Source organism: Contarinia nasturtii, unplaced genomic scaffold, assembly GCF_009176525.2.
Source record: "Contarinia nasturtii isolate CC-2019 unplaced genomic scaffold, AAFC_CNas_1.1 Cnas_scaffold_285, whole genome shotgun sequence".
Taxonomy (NCBI): Eukaryota; Metazoa; Arthropoda; class Insecta; order Diptera; family Cecidomyiidae; genus Contarinia; species Contarinia nasturtii.
The window spans coordinates 4602886-4614055 of record NW_022197640.1 but is presented as its reverse complement, the minus strand read 5'-3'; positions in this window follow the sequence as shown (position 1 = coordinate 4614055).

The following is an 11170-nucleotide window of genomic DNA, read 5'->3' as shown; positions in this document are numbered from 1 at the left end:
GTAAACCACAGAACGATTTGAACGTAAACATTTTTCCATCTCCTTTTTTTTCGATTTTTATTTTCTTCTCGAATTTTCTTCATTCACCGCACGAAAGTGAATGCAACCAACGAATTTTAAATGAAACACCAAAAACTAAATGTATAATCAATTTCATTGAACGCATACATTAAATATGCATTTGTTGTGAATGGATACAAGTATCGAGCATGTTAACTGAGCACGATATGAACGCAAAAAAAAAACGACAAAATAATGATGAACACACAAAATACGAAACAGACACATTTTTAAAAGTAAATTCACATTCAATGCCCAATGCCCATGTTTTACATATACGTATAAATGTACATGCACAATCAACAGAGAAAATTATATTCATTACGTTGGCATATAGTATGCATGCGCTATTCCAAAACGCGACGCCAAGTCATTTTCATTTGGGCGAATATGACATAGTTTTGTGGTTGTTAAGAACATACGAATTTCATTATATTAAAATACTTCGTCAGTAAAACGAACCATAAATTATTTGCTTGAGGACCAAATCAAGAGGTTTTTGGCCACATCTTTTTTTTTTATTTATTCCCGAACTCTTGTTGAACATGTAGAAATATTTTTGTTTCGGTTTTATGGCTTGTTTAGTTCGTTTACACGGCAATGGCAATGCTCGAACAAAAACATTTTTCCAGCAATGTGGTTTCTTACGAGCAGCAGCAGCAGCTACAGAAACGGCGATGAAAGTGGTGGTGGCGGTGGCGGAGCTACAGAGAACCTGAAACAACAACAAGGCGAGGCAACAATTTTACCTACGGGTGACAATCACATCAGAACACACGAAAATAAAAACAACAGCAACAAAAGAAGAAAAAAAGGAGCATAGAGGGAAATAAGTTTGCAAATAAAGAAGTGCACACGAACTCGATTTACTCAGTATTAGCATTCATGATGCGGTTTATTTCAATATGCACACACGAATATGTGTGCAGAACAACTTTCGCTTCGAAATGTCACATTTCCGTTTGCGATGCAGTACAATATGCGCGCACACACAATGGTTATATATCGACTTAAAAATAGAACACAACATTTCAGTTATCTGCCGTTCTGTAATTGTGTGCCGTGTATATGCACATCGAATATGCATTTTGAATCTTTATCCTCGCGATGGTGTCTGGACGCGAATGCCAGTAGCACCATCAACGAGATAAAGTAACCGAATGACGGAAGCGAAGAACAACACTTACATGAATCGGTAGCCTTGTTTTCTGTTGTTGCGCCAATACTAATGTAAGAACTTCGCTTTCGGGTTGCAATGCCATAAAAGGGCTAACAAAAATAAATCAAAATCCAATTGGAAACCAACAAGCAATAGTCGTAATCAAAACGAATGGTGAATGCCTCACTTCCAATACTCCATACTCTCTTATTGTTTCAAGCGCTAAAAATATTTAGAAAACTTACTCATCGAAATCGGTGCTACCAATAGATGCCGAGAGAATGAAATCAACCAACAACAATCGTACTGGAGAGAATATGGTTCCAATGATAACAAACAAGCGTATGGGTCATTAGCACTAGCAGTGATTCGGTTTGATTATTAATCCATGCATTCTGTTCGGTTCATGTGCAATGTGTACTCTGTTGCATTGGTTATTAGTCATTCATTATGGTGCATGGAAAACTTTTTCCAAACTGAGCAACGGTTGTTTTTCATTAGGATGTTCCATTGTATTTGTTTTTTCATCGAAAAATAGTGAAACATAAGATATTTGGACTTAGATTCTATTTCAGTGAATAAAGCAGATATGGATCACAATTTCACTGATTTGATTTTTTTTTTTTTTTTATTCAATCGATTTCTTTTGCGGCCAATTTAAATATTGCCAGAACCGCGTTCGATTAGTGGTTTTTAATGTTTCTGTTATACACAAAGGATTCATCATGCGAATCAATTGTTGCCATCTATATTATTTATGCCGTTGGAAACCAAGTGATTGCGGATTAAGTTTTTCAGTGTCAATCAACGTGAATGGGCCTCATTTTGAAACACACAGAATTACCTTAACAGTTACATTTTGTGTGTTTCAATGAATACTGTCAATATTGTTATTAGATGCATTCATTGGAATTAAAGTAGAGAGCGAAGTTGTCGCTGACACAGAGAATGAGAAAGAGAGAGAAAGATGAAGAGAGAAAATGTGTGAGAGAGAACGAGACAAAATCTTAAATGAATTGAAATGAATGAATGTGCGCGAATCGAATGTATGTAGTATGTGCGTCTGACAGAGAGAAAAGAAAAATGGGATTGATAATGATGCAATTCTGCTCTTATTCAATTGAATACAAGCATGTCTGTATCATACAATACCGTTCAAAATGAAGCGCTTATTTGATATACGACACACACACACACACTCGGATATATCCTTATATGGTATTTTTGTATCAAATGCACAGACACTAACCAACATATCTCCCTGGTATTTTCACTTCACCACACAGAAATGTGAAGACTTTTATCGTAAAACCGAACAATTTGCATAAAATTGCAATCATTTTTGGAGCATCATACATGCCCATACAAAGTGAACTAAGCATTTGTTTCACCTACAAGTACAATTTGCTATTGATGAATGGCTAAAAGAAAGTCAAAAGTTTTTTGTTTTGTTTGAAAAAAAAAAAGAGAATGAAAGATAGTGATAGAGGAAACGAAATATTCGTACACGCACAAACATTACCCATTTGTTGAGTGCTGATGCATTGCCAAAGGAACAAAAGTCAGACAGACTATCATGTACATACGGAAACGGAACAACGTTTTGTTTCTATTCAATGTATTGTAGTCAGATTTTTCCTCACATGGTTGCGTTGAACGAACATAGCTCGAACATCAGTGACAAAAATGAAAAGCATCCATTTGATTGTAGATGGAAACAATGACGAAAGCAAAACGGTGAGCAAATGTGCTCTATAAGCGTACTCTTTGCGTATATCGCCCACATATGCACATGAAAAAAAAAACACAAAGCAAAAGAAAACGATATTTCCAGAAAGACGGGAGAGAGAGAAAGAGAAACTAACTGGAACAGCAGTGAGCAACAACTAAACCAAATGAGAACAAAGCAAAACACTGTGCCAAGATAAGTGGTGGTCGGCCGATTGGTCCGCACACAATGTTGATCTACAGCTGCGCCCGTTGGTTATATTCGCGCCAATTGCCCATGGTGTATAGATTTGCGAGTTCGACATGGTGTGATTTTGCCGAGATTTGTTTGTCATTCACTCCATTTTTCCGCACATTCGGTTTGCACCCTCGAGTATATTACATATTGAGCTACACTTCAAAAGGAAAAAGGCCGATCGCGTCAACAGAACAACAACACAACGAACAGGAATATCAGAAATTGAATGGGTTTTGTTGCCGTTTTTTTTTCTTGCTCTCTACTTTTCACTACTGACTATTGTTATCTGTGTGAAATTGTGGCTTTAACACAATATTAATAATTCGTTTAAACTTGTTGTTTTTAATCATTTTAATAAAACAAAAAGAGATAGAGAAAGAGGAGGAGAGGAATAGAGAATGTAAACGAAAACGAAAAATTGCGTACTTTTGAATATTCGAATTGTATTAAATAGTGTGTAACATATTCATAAAATGGAACAAAAATTAAATCAAATGAAATCAAATCAAATCAAAATATATTACAAGAGCACACTTGCAAGCCACAAGGAGTCAATAAAAGCTTCATTCCATCACCAGCACATACACCAGCACTGGCGGGCGCACTGGAATGAGTTGTTGTGAGCATATATGATATCGCAGGTGGGTTGGTTGAAAATTGTGTACAATGTTCATACAGGCACATGTGCGCGGCTGACGCATCTCCTGTTGATTGAAATAGTGCTGTAAAAGGTTTTTATACAATGTTTTTTTCTGCTCATTCTTTCTTTTATGAATAAACAGGGAAAAAACGCAACACGACCATCTCTACCATAAATTCATTCAACTTCTCTCTTGCTCTTGTAGGTTGAGTGTGGAATGGTATTTTATGGTAAAATGTGCGAACGGTTCATATTGGCCACTGTTCAGCACCAATTCAATGGTGTGTTGGATAAAACGCCGTGTACATAACAAAACTCAAATATAGCCCATTTCCCCAGTTTTCACAGTGTGCCCGTTGCTACATATTTTCCAACACATGATATTTCGTTATAATGTTTTTCTCGAATGAACTAAAACTGAACTGAATACCGTACACACCGTCGCTATATTCCGAGCAACACACACAATACAAATGCACACAAGTTGCTCTCTCTATCTCTACCCCAAATACACACGTTTAAATCGAAGGAGGCACAAGTACACACAAAAATATTTTGTGTATACATTCTCAAAAAGAGAGCGAAAATGCGCTACTATTTATAATATTACGTCAATACCAATTCAGTATTCATAGGAAATTTCCCAGGGTTGGTACGATATGTACGTGCGAGAGCGTGGCGTGTTTTAAAATAAAATAAAAATTTCAGATACATATACCCCAAAAAAAAAATTATATATCTAAACCAAGTCGAACACGAATAAACGAGTTAAGGCTTGATATAGCACGCGAAATAAATCAACGTTGAATTTGATCTCTCAATCGAATGCAATTAAACTAGATCGAAAAAATTGTGGCTTAAAAGCTACCTTAAGTTTTAGATGAATCAATTGGTTCGTAGAGAAATGGAAAATGAAATGAGAAAAAAAGAACGTTACACGAAGTGAAATCACATATAAAAGCATTTCGGCTCACAATGCAATCAGAACTGTTTGAATGCCTTCAAATCGAAGTGTTTAATTTTAATCGAAATTATTTAATCGGTGTGATGTATATGTTTTGAAGATGAATTTTGTGCTCGTGCAGTGAATTTCAATCTTTTACCGTTATCGCTAAATCTATTACGGTCGTAATCATTTATTTAATAAAAAAATAAAACGAGAAAATACAAAAAGAAAAAAGAAACAGTTAACCACGATCACTTCTTCTTTTCAAAAGAGAAGGGAAAAAATCTTTGAATATTTTAATATTGAGAACATTTTTCGAATAAGAAAAAACAGGAACCTAAAATCAAAGCACAAGAAATAAATCAAACAAAAACGGAATCAAAGCTCTTTTGAGTTTCTCATTTTGGCATTCATTCGATTACGGTTTGAAATCTATGGCAATCACATTTCTGTGTTTGTCGTGTCTGCAAATATGTAATCCTTTTTCAATAATTGAAAACTTATGTAGCCGTTTCATCTGAACTACCACCATTCATATGCTGACTGACACCTACTGAAAAGCATATAGTTCATTGTTCAATCGTACTTACTCGGTTACGGTCCAAAAGAGTGAGTGTGTGTGTGTATGAATGTTTTTTTTGTGTGTATGGAAATGTGTGCATGCAAAAGATTACAAAAGTAAACACATTTTCAGTTTGAAAAAAAGGTTAATGGAATCAAACGAGCCAAGAACTAATATGTGCATACTAATTTATGTGGTGCCATTTAAAATGAAATTAATTCTTTCAAAATCTGTACCGAATTGAAAACGAGGCATACATGGAACTTCACTCAGATAAATAATGCACAACAAAAGCAGTAAATGCAACGAAACCTACGCCAAAAGCAGAAGCAACCAAAACACCAACAACAACAACCAACAAAAAAAATGACAAAAACAGATCACACATTTTTAATGAATTAAGAATGGCTTTTAGCTCTATGGGAGATTCATCTCGATGATTCGTGAGGGGATGTGTCTGATAGATGCTTTTTACAAAACACTCGAAAATTCCTGTGTGAAACGTGAAATTATGATAAAAGCTTCCCACATTGTTCACATCAAATGTCTTGACGGCGAATCTTCCAATGTATTCGATGGATGAAAACTTCCAAATAAATCGTAAATATTTCAAACATTTCATTCTTTTCATTTAGTTGGTCGTGTATTCATAGAAGCGTTTTGTGAATCATTTTATTGTTGAGCACAATCGTATCCCATTCGCAATGACACGATGAAGCGGTATTATACACAGCCGTGATGGTGTGTCGTCTTAAAGTTTTGCTATATTATTTGCTGCAAAACAATTTGGGCAAATTCAAAACCATGCTCATGAGAAAGTCGTTTTGTTTTCTCTTAAATTCATTTCCATGATCATGATGCTCTCATTAAAAGTAAAGAGAGAGTTTTTTTTTTGATAGTCAGAACAGGCAAGATTAATCAATGCAATGAGTTGAATTGCTCGCATGAGAATTCTGGATAAAAATGTACAGAATTTGATTTAAGAATCTGGGACCACGACTTTGGAAAAGTGAAATGAATTAAAATGACGCATGAAAAATGCTTTCAGCAATGAGCATATGAATTGGGATGTTGTTTTTGTTTCATTTTATTATTCGTCTTTACTTTCTGTAAGTGCTTAGTTTCCTTGCCGCATTTCTTTGAGCGATCTTTTGTTCTTTGTTATATCTTGGCACTTGTGTATTTGCTTCTTCTTCTTCTTTTTTCCCGTCTGTCATTTCGTTTCTTCTTTTATTGTTGTGCTTTATTATAATGTTTTGCAACAATGTAATGTCGTCAAAGTAAACCATGTATCCTGGACAATACAATTTCTGCTTTTTTTCAATCATGTCATTTCTTTCTCTTACTCTCTCCCCGCGTGTGGCTGTGTGTGTGTGTGTGTGTGTGCATGGGAAAAAAGCTCATTTTCTTCATTTCTTAAAAAATATATTTTAAATCGTGCCGTTTCCTCCCTTCACTTTTCGACACGCATACCATCGTGCATATACACGATTTTTGTGTGTAAAAATCCATAGTTTGTGCGCTAACATACCGCTAATATGGATTGTTAGTTTGCGTACATATTAACCATGTGCTTTGTGTTTGTGTTGGTTTTGTTTTTTTTTCTTCATCATCATTTGTTAGCTTTTCAATAACTCTGGAAGCTTTTTAACACGGGTACTGTATCTGAGGAATTGTGTGTTGATTACTTTTCATACATTTTTTCCATATTTCTTCTTTTTTTGTTCGTGTGTGATTTTGTTGTTGTTCCTGTTGTTGTTGTCGTCGTCGTTGTCGCTGTTGATGTGATACATTTTACGCATACAAATATGAATATGAATATAATGTACTTGTGTATACGTTTCAATATATGTTTTTGTTTCTTATTTTCATTTATTACCCGTAAACAGAAAACGGCTATAGTACATATATTTTTAGATATTTTTTGTGGATGTGTGCATGGAATGTTGAATGGTGGCAACCAAATGAAAATGACTGAGTGAGAAAAACTGAGTGCCATTCCTAATGAGCTGAGTATAATGTTAAATGGTCTAAAACCGCCCACTGTGACAAATATTTTCATTTTATTTTCACATATTTTTTTTGTAAGTGGTAATGGTGTTGCTGCTGTCATTCCGTTTTTATCCCTATCCACGTCCTTCTTTTAGATTTTCATTTCGGTTAGCTGTTGTAATTATTATTTGTTCCATTTTATCATTCCGTTTTTTCAAACGTGTTTCGTTTGTCTCAATCTTATTTTTTTTTTTGAACAATGGCCGTTAGACAATTTTTTATGTGCTTCAGGGCATTTGCCGTTTATACGTATGTTATCTTCGCACGATGTGTCAACTGGAAAGGAAATCCACGGAAAAAATGTAATTTATGTCCCGATACATCGAATATAATTTCAATATAACTAAACCAAAAAAAGAAGATATGAGTCGAATACGCACATTGCCCGTGGCTTGTAGTAAAAATGTCTTTTCTGCTTCATTTATATCGGACATATATTTTATACGGAAAAACGCTTCATTTTTCATCGTGTGATCCTTCTAAGTAAATTCAAGTTGAATGGGATTCTATACCATCTTGTTATAGCCAACATAATGCAAAATACACACACATATACATGACAAAAAAAACGAAAATTCCACAGAAAGGAAGCGAGAGAAAAATGAGAAAATCCAGCATATCAAGCATTTTCACCCGAATTGAGAACAAACTCGTTGGTAAAATATTCGGTTCGGAGTAAATAATAAATAATTGAAATAAAGACATGCACAATACAGTACACACACACACACACACACTATGTGGACACAACGAAACTGAAAATTTAGCTTATGTATCGCAATGCTTTCGTTTAGTTTTTCAGTTATACACTTAATTTTCAATCTGCTGCGTTTTTTTCGGGCATTATTATTTCGTATGTTGTTCCCCTATCTGCTCTCCGTTTCAATGTAATGTGCGTTTACCTTTACTCACCGATCACATATAGTGATAGCGTGTGGTGTTAAGCATACACACCAGCACTTGAATGGCCTGCCTTATTTGTAATATCAATCTCAGAGTATTAGCTGCTACTATATTCGCGAAAAGTGGTACACACAACAACTCAAGAAAAATGGGAAAAAAAATATTGTGTAGCACAAGCAAAAAAAAAGTAAAAGTAAAATATAACACACCGAAAATACAACGATGGTGAATGTTTTAACGGTGGAGACTGATTCTGATTTTGTGTGTTAGTGTGAGAGCTAAATGAAACATTAATATCAATTGATTTTTCTCAAAATGAATACTACGTTTATAAATTATACATAAATACGATTGCAATCAGGCGCTTTTTCTCTGCTTTTTGGATTGCGTTACATGATATTTTATCGTCTGGGCAATTTTTCTCTCACTCTTTGCAAACGCACCGTTGAATATACCACTGTATTTATCTTGCAAGCATATAATCAAAGTTAAAGAGAACAATCGCATGTACAAGCAAAGAGAGAAAACACAGAGAAAGAGAGAGAGAGAGAGTATTAATTTTGGTTCTGTATATAAATCAATGTCATGTATAAGCGACCTAATCACCGAATAGAAATATTAGTATTATTTTTTCTCATGCATTTCGTTCGTTTGTTTTCTGTAACACTCTTTCTCTCGTGTGCCGCAGTATGATTGCTGTTTTTCGTTTATTTTACCAATGTTCAATGTTCTAGAGAAGCGGATAAATAATTTGTTGTGTGTTGAGACCCATCTTATGCAATGCCACATTGCACATGTATTCGATTTCAACGTGATTAAATTAATCTATAAATTGGTTTGCTCAGCCATTTTTATCGTGATAAATTGTTATGAATGTCGTGTCATATTCGATTTATAGGTTAAAGATCATTCATATATGATATTTACCCATATAATATGTAACACACAGAATATTCTATCAATTGTACCGATGACATACACGATTCCAAACTTCTGCCATGTATAAAAATATCTGCCGGCTAATTTGGGACGTTTTGATTGTCTGTATGTCATTGTTCGGAACAAATTAAGACGTTAATAGTCTATTTTTACCAACTTTGCGATCAGACGACTAACGTTCCATAATGAGCGACTGTGATGATTTAAAAATTTGTTCGAAAACCAATCAACCTGAGCTAAGCTGAAGTCGAATAAATTCATTCATATTTGACTGAGTGAAAATCACTATTTTTGCACACGGGGTTCAATCAAGCCAATTATAATATATGCGCTTGATATGTTTGAATAATAAAATCGTACTGAAATGACATTAAAATCTACGATAGATTCCGAAAAAAAGTATAATTACATCGCTTAAAAGCCTATCTGTAACATTGGTGCATAATCGAGAACAAAAAAAAACTGGTTTCGCTAATTAAATAGATTAAGTGTGCGTGTGTCCGCGTCTGATTTTCGTTCTCTTCATCTTTTGCTCTCATCTTTTTCGCCTAATAGCGATGTGCGCGTATATGGTGCAGCTTGAGTCTCGCGACTGACAGAAGTCATGAGCATTTCAAGTGGAATTTAATTAGAGTGTGATAAACGATTTTGTGAATTGTTTCTTAATTCAGTTGGATAATAAGTGTAAGCCAAATGCCGATAAAAAACTGTGCACGCAGATGGCATGAATAAAATAACTGGGTTACATTTCTTTTGTTTTCGTTAACGCTGTGTTCGCATTGCGTACACATGCACACAAACATTACATTTACATAATACCTTTTTTTGATTTACTCAATCGTTCGTTTATTAAATTACCTCGTCATTGCTGGAGACATTGATCTACATTGTAGCCAAAAGTTGAAAAGGGAATTCCTTGTGCACGGCTTTTCATTTTTCTTCTTTTATTTTCTCGCTCGTTTTTTTTTTTTCGTTTTCGACTTTCTTTTATTCGTATGTTTGCTGTTTGTCGTGCTTTGTGTATTTGGCCGCGTATGTGTATGTGTGTATTAAATTTTGAATTGATATACAACGGCTTGTGCGTTAATATCAAAACAAATACCTTCATAGAGAATGGATGAGAAGTAAAGGCCAAAGATCTAGAACTAATGTGAAATTTATATTAATAATTGACAATATCACCCAAACGGAGATATATCGTATGCTGAGGGTGGATTATATTTCAAACAGGCAAACACCATATTTTATACATTTAAACGTATACATATTAAAACAATAAAGGAAAGCTCCACTTATTTACATTCAAACAATAAATTTTGTCGGACGACGATGAAGGGAATACCTAAATCAACAAATCAAATCGCAAATAAATGATTTGATTTGAAAATTTGCAAATAAAAAAGTCAAATAATTTGATTTGAAGTGTCATATATTTCAAATCAAATGATTTGAATATTTTAATTTGAGAAAATTCAAATAAAATCAATTTATTTGATTTTTATATTGATTTGAATTCTCAAATTTCTCAAATCAAATCAAATATGTGTTTATTATTTTACTAAAAATGTTTTTAAAAAGTTATTAAAAATATGAACGAGAATGAAAGTGAAAAAGTTGGAATGGGCAATTGAGTTCGCATTTTCGTTGCGGGTCTCATACGTTGTGTCTCAACAAATTTTATAGTCTAACATTTTTAAATACACTTTTGAGTAAAATGAGAGCCTTTAAGAACGTTTCAATCGAGATGCACTCACAAATCGAACATACCACAGTCTAACAAAAATATTTTTTTTAAACGTTTTTAGTAAAATAATCGACACATATATGATTTGATTTGAGAAATTTGAGAATTCCAATCAATACAAAAATCAAATCAATTGATTTGATTTAAATTTTCTCAAATTAAACAGTTCAAATCATTTGATTTGAAACATATGACACTT